Source organism: Lycium ferocissimum, chromosome 10 (genome assembly GCF_029784015.1).
Source record: "Lycium ferocissimum isolate CSIRO_LF1 chromosome 10, AGI_CSIRO_Lferr_CH_V1, whole genome shotgun sequence".
NCBI lineage: Eukaryota > Viridiplantae > Streptophyta > Magnoliopsida > Solanales > Solanaceae > Lycium > Lycium ferocissimum.
Window position 1 is genome coordinate 62,507,916 of NC_081351.1, and position 10,252 is coordinate 62,518,167.

At 37.1% G+C, this 10,252-nt stretch overlaps 1 long non-coding RNA gene across 1 annotated transcript; it reads right to left on the reverse strand.

The window, feature by feature from the left end:
* Window positions 1-869: 869 nt before the first annotated feature.
* On the reverse strand, window positions 870-4,231 carry LOC132034474 (uncharacterized). Its single transcript, XR_009409110.1, has 2 exons — window positions 3,602-4,231; window positions 870-2,832 (listed from the first exon to the last, which is right to left on the reverse strand). It is a non-coding gene; the product is annotated as an uncharacterized LOC132034474 (long non-coding RNA).
* Window positions 4,232-10,252: the final 6,021 nt, after the last annotated feature.

Consider the following 10,252-nt stretch of genomic DNA (forward strand, 5'->3'; position numbering starts at 1 on the left):
TTATTAATCATATGAGGAGAAGTCCAACCTATAAGACACATAGCTTCATAAATCGCTCTTGAATTTCACACTGAATTTTCTAGCCAAATATTAGAATTACCGTTGAATGAACTTCCCTGCTATTTCCATATTTCACGTTTGTAAGTTCTTAAATATGACTCAATGTTGTGCATCTTACAAGAAAACTCTACTCTATGTCCTCTGTGATTAGTTACTCAAACTTTTCACAATGGATAACGAAAACTTGTTATCATAAACAAAGTTCAACACTTAACAGCAATTGTCCTTTTTTTTTCTAGGTATCATCATAAGAACTAAGCTTGACATGTATCATAACCAGTCCACAGGCAAACTAAGAAAATAGTAAACGCAACAAACCCATTCAATAAAATGGACCAATAATCCCGTAATACCAGCACACTTCAATTGAACCCAAAACAACTAAAGGAGACAAAATTTGATATTAATTATCATTCTAAAAATCTAGAATTGTAGTACAATTTTATAAATACCCAATGCAGTTCTCCACACCTAGAACCATAAAAGAATCAATGCCACATTATTTGTCTCTAGAATCTCTTAAATATGCTTTTAGGGGGTTGGGGTTCCAAACTAAAGAGAAAAACATTGGGAACTTCATCGATATATTTTCACCAATAATGTCCGATTGAAGAGGTCTGAGTGACTGCGGAAACGGTGATTGGGCAGTGACTGGGGTAGTTAATGATATAAAACCCTAAGTCTTTTCATTCATTTATTATTTCGAAAGTGGTTTATATGGGGAGAAATTCAAGAGGATTCTTGAATAATATTCTTAGTGGTAAGTCCTTCTAATCTCCTTGCTAATTCATTATTCCTAATCATCTTAGAATCCCTTTTCCCTGTTAGTTCATTAGTAATGGAAAATTAAAAGTAGGTTTGATGGATTTTCTATCTAGGCTTTTAAATGATGAAATTGATTCGGTTATGCTAGATTATGATGTATCTAAGGTTGTTAATCATATACCTTTCATTATTAGTGTTGAATTCTTGAATTTAAGAGTTAGGGTTTATATCCAAAATTGGGGGTTTTGCTTGGATTTCGAAATTGGATGAATCCTTGAGTTAGTTTAGAAATTAGTTAATGGGTTTTGATCACCTAGTGTTTAATTGGATAATTTACCCCCGAATTTCCCGTTTGCCCTTGTGGGCCCCGTTTTCCCAAATTCTAGGGTTGATTTTGACCCAATTTGAATGATAGCGATATAGGTATCGATCTTCAAGATTTCTAATCTAGATTCAAATATGCCTAGACTTACTTGATCTTGAGGTTCAGCGGAAGGAAAAGGCTAAGAAGTGATTGTTAGGGTATTGTTGTTCGGCCATCCAGGTAGGTTATGGATTACCCTTGGTGAGACTTCATTTAGTGAAGCATATATTTAGATGATATTGTTGGAGAAACCATGTAAACCTTCAGGTATGAAGTTGGGTTGGATATTGTCTTAGGTTAGGCCCTGTTGTGTGATTGGGGCTAGCCACCCCGTTGTGGTGTGACCTGATTTGTTCTATTGTTGTGGGCTTGATGTCGCGTAGTGATAGTAGATATTGGAGACTATTGATCTATCTTGTTCATGATATTGTGGTACCTCACTTGTTGATGTTTGATACGAGGATAGTATTTTATATGACTTGTTTAGTCTTTCATGATATTGTTAGCTTACCCATGCTTGGTACTTGTGATATTGATCTTATTATTGATGTTAGCTCATACATTGCACGCTTTCTCCTCCTTCATGATATATTGTTGATACATTGATGATACTTGAGGAAACACTATCATGAGCTGGGCTCAGCTTGCATGAGAGTGATGTGAGAAGTCCGATATCCGATAGTTATCTTGGAATCATGGATTGAGTGGAGTGATGTGAGAACTCTGATATCCGATGGTTGTCCCGGAATCATGGATTGAGTAGAGTGATGTGAGAGTGCGATATCCGATAGTTGTCCCGAAATCATGGATTGAGTGAGGTACATGGACTTCGCGGGTCCCCCATGGGTTGTGCTACCGAAAAGTCGATACTTCCGTCCGAAGTACATGTGTACATAACATTGCATTGCATTGCATATGCATTCATACATTGTTGCATTGCATTATGGCTTTATTTGTGATGATCTGGTGATTTTCTTGTGTTATTTGGTTTCGGATTGGAGATATTGAGACTTGGCACAGTTGGGTTTAAATGCTTCAACCTAGGTGATGACGTGTACTTGGTTCTGACTTGTGTTTAACTTATACTTATTGATTTATCTGTTTATCTTGCTTTATTGTCTGGATTATGTTAGCTAAACTTAGCCGGCCGATGATACCTACCAGTACTGTAGTTTTGTACTCACCTGCACGCGCTGCATTCTTTTATGAATGCAAAATTTCAGGTTGGATCTACTTCTGTTTCTTGTGGCTGATAGTCGCCCCGAAATTTTCTTAGAGTCTATAGGGTGAGCACCAGAAGTCCGCCGCCTTGAAGATTCTATTTTATTTATGTCTTATTTTCTATTCCGAGACATATTCAGTGTTGATGTATTGTTGATATTCTAGACTTGTAGATTATAGTTAGATGCTCTTGTATGGATTAGACGAAACCCTGGGTGTATTTTCTTATTTCCGCACTTTTTCTATTTTATTATCATCAGAATTACGTGATTTATTCTCTATTTCTTATTTGACTTATTTAATTATGTCTTTATTATCGTTGGTTGAGGGTTCGCTTATCGAGGTCAAAAAGATAAGTGCCCGCACAACTTAGCCAAATTGGGTCGTGACATTAACAATCAAAAAACAATCTTGTTGTTCTCCTGCAGATTTGAAAAATAAAAGAAAACTATCAGTATCTTTGTAGCTATCAAAAGAATTTAAAAATCTGCAACTTCCTTTCTAGTATAAATTATAATAGTTTTACTGCTGCAACATAGCCTTTTACTCAACATTCCTGGTTCTATTTAGTGATTTCATGGAGCACTATTATTTTTTTCTTTTTCTAAGAGGGTTCCAAGTTTTAAGAAGGATATAATTGAAAAGCTTTTTTTCTCTTGCATAGCTTACCAATGACAATTAAGTCGACGATTGTGTTAAAGATTCCGGAATCTGATATCTCTAGATATGTCCATGTTATGTTTCTTGGTGGCACTTCAGGAAGATTCCTTAGTTCAAATTTTAATGCAGGTTAAATTCTAATGCCCTCAGTGCTAGTGTGAAAGAAATTTCACATGTTATGCAAGAGTTTAGAAAGCACCAGCTACCACTTATCACATGCCATCAATTCTTGTTCGATTCTTACTTATGTGAATGTGGTGTGTGTCTATATGGATAAGTTGATAATGATTGAACTCAAATAATCAAGGGAAAAAGGTGCGACATTTTAGATAAATTCAATATATCATAAGAAAAATACTCACCCGCCCCCTTTCCCCGCCTCAACACTTGAGAAAAACAAAAAGAAGAGGGATTATTATGGAGAAGGGTAAAGTGAATAAAGAGGAAAAAACAGAAACAAAACATACATGCAGACACCTACTGATTGAAGAAATCAATAGTCAAGAAACTAAATGAGAGAAGCGAGCTTACCGAAGAGAGCTTACCAATTAACACGATCACAGCACACTGGGTTGATCAGCAACCAAAGCAACATAGAAGACCGACAACCAATCAAAAGAACACACTGCCTTGTAGTTTTCTTCCCTTAAGGATTCCATGTTAAAACTATATTGTTTCTTGTTCTTTTTTTTGTTTGTTATTATTTCTCGAATTCTTGATTGTCTCATAACAACTGGTATCAAAATACTTGTTGTCCTTAATAAAAGTATTTTAGACAAACTTTTAGCTTTGCGTCCCAAAATACAGGAAGCAATTTAGGAGGAATTTTAGTTTCCACAAGTATGGGTCATACTCATGGTAGACAAACTAGCTTTGCATATTAAATTTGATTTCTACCCTAGGTTTCTATTTACTATGTGTGCTGATATGTGGTTTAACTGTAATTTCTTTCAAATTATATGATCTAAAACTGTTGATATGCAATTTAGTTCAAAAAGAACAACTATGCCAATTAAAATGAATAGTATTCAGCTTTGTTTGTATTCTTCTTCATTTATCTTGAGAACATCTTTGTTTGTGAGCTGTATTTCAAAAATCTGAAAAACTATATAATATATTACCTTATAGAATGACCTCGGCTATTTCCTTGTTTATTCCTTAAAGCATGAAAGAAAGAAGATGATAGAATATTATGTGTATTCCTTGATGAAAAACAATGTTGTACAGTGTTCCTATATATAGCAAATGAAATGAAAATGAAAGCTAACAAACTATACACTTGTCACTATTCTATTTGTTGTGTTCCTAACAAATTGTAAATCTGTACAAAGAGAATGTACACGTATACCACAGTGATGTCAGTATATGTGATGTAAGCAATTTGTATATATCTTGTATTGGGCCAGTGCTGTGTATTCTGCATTCCCAATTTATTTTGCCTGGCCCAATGGAACAAATAAGCCCAAAATGTGTCACTTAAATAAATTTGGGTCCAATACCAATATATGTATGCTCAGCCGACCACTTCATCCTTTTAGTCAACTGCTTCAGTTGAAAGAAGCTTATTTCTGTCCGCCACCATTTTACCTTCTTCTTCTTCTTCAATGGTGGTCGGACAGTCACCGGAGAAAACTTGTTCAACACCCCCCCCCCCCTCAAGTTGGAGGGGGCGGTATGCAACCCCAACTTGCCCAAAATGTGTCGGTGAGAGGGGCCATTTAGGGGTTTAGTGAAAATGTCTGTGATTTGTGAGGTGGAGGGTACAAAAGAGAGAGAAATGAGTACGTAAGGTATTGTTGCCGGACAAAATGGCAATATAGATCTACGTGTTTCGTTTTTTCATGAAACACGGGATTTTTAGCGATGTGAAGAGCAGCCGGTGAGTCTGAGTGTAGGGAAATTGGAAGAGGTGGAGAGAAGGATAGATCTTCAAAAAGGCGAAAAAGCCAAGTGATTTCTGCGACTACGCGACGCATCGATCTGTATTCAGCCTCCGCCGATGAGAGGGAAAAGGAGACTTGCTTCTTCGATTTCCAAGAAATTGGACAATCTCCAAAGTTGATGAACTATCCGCTAATAGAACGATGACTTTTTGGGCAAGTGGCCCAGTTGGCGTCACAAAAAGCCCTTAACTCGAAGTTTGGAGAAGAAGACATAAAAAGACCAAGTGCAGGGTCTGAAAGAACATATCTCAAAACGTGAATGACAGCATCAAAATGGGGTTCTCGAGGTGATTGCATATATTGGCTTAAATGTTGGACACAAAATGAAAGATCTAGTCTGGTATGTGTTAAAAAATTGAGCTTTCCTATTAATTTTCGATATATGGAAGGATCTGCTAACAATTTGCCTTTGTTTGTGGGTAATTTGTGAGAGGGATCTAATGGAGAAGAAGCTGGACGAAGATCGAGGCAATTGAATTCACTCAACAGTTCTATGGCAAATTTCCTCTGGTTCAAAATCAGTCCCTGAGGTTCTCGGAATACTTCAATCCCCAAAAAATATTGTAAGTTTCCCAAATCTTTTATCTTAAATTCCAAGTCTAGAAATGCTTTGATGGAATGGATTTCACATAGATCATTGCCTGTTAGCACAATATCGTCAACATAGACTGCGAGGATTGTGATATGCAACCCATTCTTCTTAAAGAATAAACTATAGTCGTTGTGTGAGTGACTGTATCCCTTGAAGCTAAGAGCTGAAGTCAATCTTGCATACCATTGACGTGAAGCCTGTCGTAACCCATATAAAGACTTTTTCAGCTTACAAACTAAAGTAGGATCAGAAACCTCCATTCCAGGAGGGAATTTCATAAAAACATCTTCATTAAGTTCTCCATGTAGGAAAGCATTGTCAACATCTAGCTGAAATAGACCTCAATTTCTCTTGACTGCAACAGCTAACAAACATCTGATGGTTGTCATTTTGACAACTAGACTATGAGTTTCATGAAAATCGATGCCTTCTCTTTGAATATCTCCCCTGACAACTAATCGTGCTTTTAGTCTCTCAACACTTCCATCAGATTTAAGTTTAACTTTGTAGACCCATTTGCAAGGGATAGCCTTTTGTCCTTAGGGTAAGCGAACAACATCCCAAGTGTTATTTAAAATGAGAGCATTAATTTCCTTACTCATGGCCTCTTGCCACCCTGGGTGTAGGCTAGCTTGTTTGAAACTGGTTGGTTCTTGAATGTGAGAAAGGGCATTGAGGAAATATTGGTTGGAGGAAGAGAGAGAAGTAAAGGAGAAAGAGTGAGAAGAGACAGGGGATAAGAAGCAACTAGTGGATCCATTAGCTAGGTGAACCGTGTCACAAATGTAGTCTTCCAAGTATGGTGGAGTTTTTGTAGCTCTTGTAGAATGTCTAAGGATAGTAGGATTGAGAGTATGTACAGGCTGTTCAGAGGCAGTAGGAGGAGAAGATTGATGCATGATAGGAGGAGTTGATAAACTAGGTTCGGGTGTGTAGGAAGATAGTAGTGAAGAGTTTGGATCAGGTGAACTAGGATCAGGATAAAGAATTTCTGATTGTGAGTGTGTAGGATGAGGTTCAGGAGAAGGATCAGGGGAATAGGGAGATGTAGAGCATGGTTGTTGCTGAGTTAAAGGACATAGTGAGATAGGATTAGGATCAAGTGAGGGTGATGGAAAAATAGGAGGTGTAGGATGTTTCTGTGAGAAACAAAAGATGGACTCATGGAAGATGACATTTCTTGACACAAAAATTCTTTTAGTTTTCAGACTCATAAGCTTGTATCCCTTTTTCTCAAAGGGATAACCCAGAAAGATGCATGGTTCGGCTCCAGGACATAGTTTGGACCTCCCTTAAACCAAAGTATATGCAAAGGCAAGACAACCAAAAACCTTAAGAGAGGAATAGTTAGGTTTGTTTCCAAACAATCTTTCAAAAGGTGTTTGAAATTTCAGTAACTTGGTAGGACATCTGTTTATCAAATGAGTGGTTGTCATCAAACAGTCTCCCCAGAACTTATGAGGAAGATTTGACTGAAATAATAAGGCTCTACTAACTTCTAATAGATGTTTGTGCTTTCTCTCAACTATTCCATTATGTTGAGGGGTTTCAACACATGATGTCTGATGAACAATACCCTTAGACTTTAAGAATTCAAAGGACTCATTACTTCCCCCTAGTTCCCAGGCATTATCAGATCTGATCTTCTTTATTTTCTTGTCAAACTGCCTTTCAATCATAACAATAAAAGATTTAAGAATGGGGAAAGCATTGCTCTTGGTAGATAGAAGGAAAGTACATGTGCATCTAGTGTAGTCATCAACCAAAGTAAGAAAATATCTAAAACCATCATAGGTAGGTGATTTTTATGGTCCCCATGTGTCTATGTGTGTTAGATCAAATGCTGCTTTAGAAGTAATGTTGCTATTAGGAAAAGGTAACTTGGTCTGTTTTGCTAAAGGGCAAACTTCACATGGAACAGCAAATTTAGAACAAAAGAAGCTAGAATTTCATTGATATTTTTCATATTGGATAAGGGCATATGGCATAGTCTTAGATGCCATAGCTTGCTAGTTACATCAGAAACAGAAACTGAAGACAAAGCTAATGGCCTAGTGCCTTTTGAATGAGAAACTGAAACAGACAAAGCATTACAAGATTTAACTAAACTAGATGCTAATGTAGGACTTATTTCTGGAGCAGATTTGAGCAGATAGAGTCCTTTGTGAGCTTTACCAAGGACCATGGGGCTCTTCATTGAAGGGCCCTGCATGAAACAATGAGAAGAATTGAACATTAGCCAATAATTGAACTGAAGACACAGTTTGTGAACTGAAAGAAGGTTATAATGGAAAATAGGAATAAACAAGACCTTGTGTATGATAACTTGAGTGAATAATTTGACTGAACCTGCATGAGTAACTCTAACCTTTTGAGAATTAGGTAGATTAACAGAGATTGGACTAGGTAAGGGATAGATTGAAACAAAGAACTTTTTGTTAAAACTCATATGCTTACTAGCACCTGAGTCAATGATCCATGAATCACTATTTAGGAATTTGTTTGGGGAACTTGAATTAAAAGAGAAAGAGACAGTTTGTATACCAAAGACAGTTTGCATTAGTTTCATTGCTCTGTTCATTATTTTGATCATTTGCCTTGAATTGATTTAGCATTTGTGCTATTTGTTAGCTTTGCTCTTGGCTCCGAGTCAAGTTGCTTGCATCCCCAGATTCATTGTTGTAGAAGAACTGTTCCCCATTTCCTTCATGTTTGAATGCTGCATTACCTTGAACAAAATTATGGTTGTTCCTAGTTCTAGTAAACTTGAAGTTTGGTGGAAAACCCTTGATCCTGTAGCACTGGTCAATGGTGTGTCCAACTTTCTTGCGCATACTTGCAAGTAGGAGTGATTCTCTTGTTGAAAATATTTCCTTTAGGCCCTTTACCATCATTGTAGTATGGTCTCTGACCACCTTGACCAGCAGCTATAAAAGAGAAGGTTTCATCTTGATACTTAGGTGTGGAATGCATCTCTCTCTCTCTGCTCTCTCTCTCTCTCTCTCTCTCTCTCTCTCTCTCTCTCTCTCTCTCTCTCTCTCTCTCTCTCTCTCTCTCTCTCTCTCTCTCTCTCTCTCTCTCTCTCTCTCTCTCTCTCTCTCTCTCTCTCTCTCTCTCTCTCTCTCTCTCTCTCTCTCTCTCTCTCTCTCTCTCTCTCTCTCTCTCTCTCTCTCTCTCTCTCTCTCTCATCTTGGAATAGTAAGTTGCAGAGATCATTAAAATATTGTGTTAGCACTCACAAGAATGTTTTTGAGACCCATAAGAAACTTGACCAGCTTTTTCATCTTGCTTAGCTTCTAGATCATTCCATATATCCTTCACGATGGTGAAATAGATCACACTTTCGAGAAATTTCTTTGAAAGTGAAAATGAATCCAAACTCTACTAGTTCATCTTGAAAGCCTTTTCATCTTGAATAGTAAGTTAAGCTAATGTCACTTGCACCACGATGAAGATCACTCAACTCTTTTTTTTGGAGTTGAAATAATTTGGTTCCAACTAACAAAGCTCTATCCAAATCTAGCTTCTAGATCATTCCATATATCCGTATCGAAGGAGAAATGAAGTAGATCACACTTTCGAAATTTCGGTGGTGACTTTAGTAACCAAGCAAATAGCCATACTATTTGTTTAGTGTTATCACCCATGATATTTTCCATGCACTTTGATTTTGATGAGAGATAAATATGAGTAGGGGTTTTAGACACCTTTCACGTGGTTTTACGAAGAATATTATGTGTATTCCTTGATGAAAAACAATGTTGCACAGTATTCCTATATATAGCAAATGAAATGAAAAGGAAAGCTAACAAACTATACACTTGTCACTATTCTATTTGTTGTGTTCCTAACAAATTGTAAATCTGTACAAAGAGAATATACACGTATACCATAGTGATGTCAGTATATGTGATGTAAGCAATTTGTATATATATTGTATTGGGCCAGTGTTGTGTATTCTACATTATTTATTTTGCCTGGCCCAATGAACAAATAAGCCCAAAATGTGTCACTTAAATAAATTTGGGTCCAATACTCATATATGTATGTTCAGCCGACCACTTCATCCTTTTAGTCAACTCTGCTTCCGGTTGAAAGAAGCTTATTTACGTCATACCATTTTACCTTCTTCTTCTTCTTCAATGGTGGTCGGACTGTGGTACTTGTTTAATTAACCTGAAACAGAAATTGAGGTTAGATTCTATAACTCTTACCAAATTTAGAATATAAATAGGTGCAGAGTGTCACGCCCCGAACCATGGCCTGGGTGAAACACGGCACTCGGTGCCATACTGCATGTGACCGAGCGAACCACATGGCTTGCTGAATCATCATGAGGCATACATGAGCGGAAATATAGCATGAACGTGATGAACTTTTATAAAACATGAGATGTCATAATAATTTAATGAAATACTTGTTTAAATCATATTTAAGGAAATATCATAAGTTGAGCTAAAGATGGCTAAACACCTTGCATGTCTAACATAACTAAAAATAGACTAGTCTATGAAACCTCTAATCGTGAATCCGACCGAAAAACATACTTGCCGACAAGGCCCCCGATACCTTTAGATGCGTACTAATTAAAGAATGACAAATGTCTAAACCCCGAATGATACGGGGCTCACCAATAAGCCGGGTACG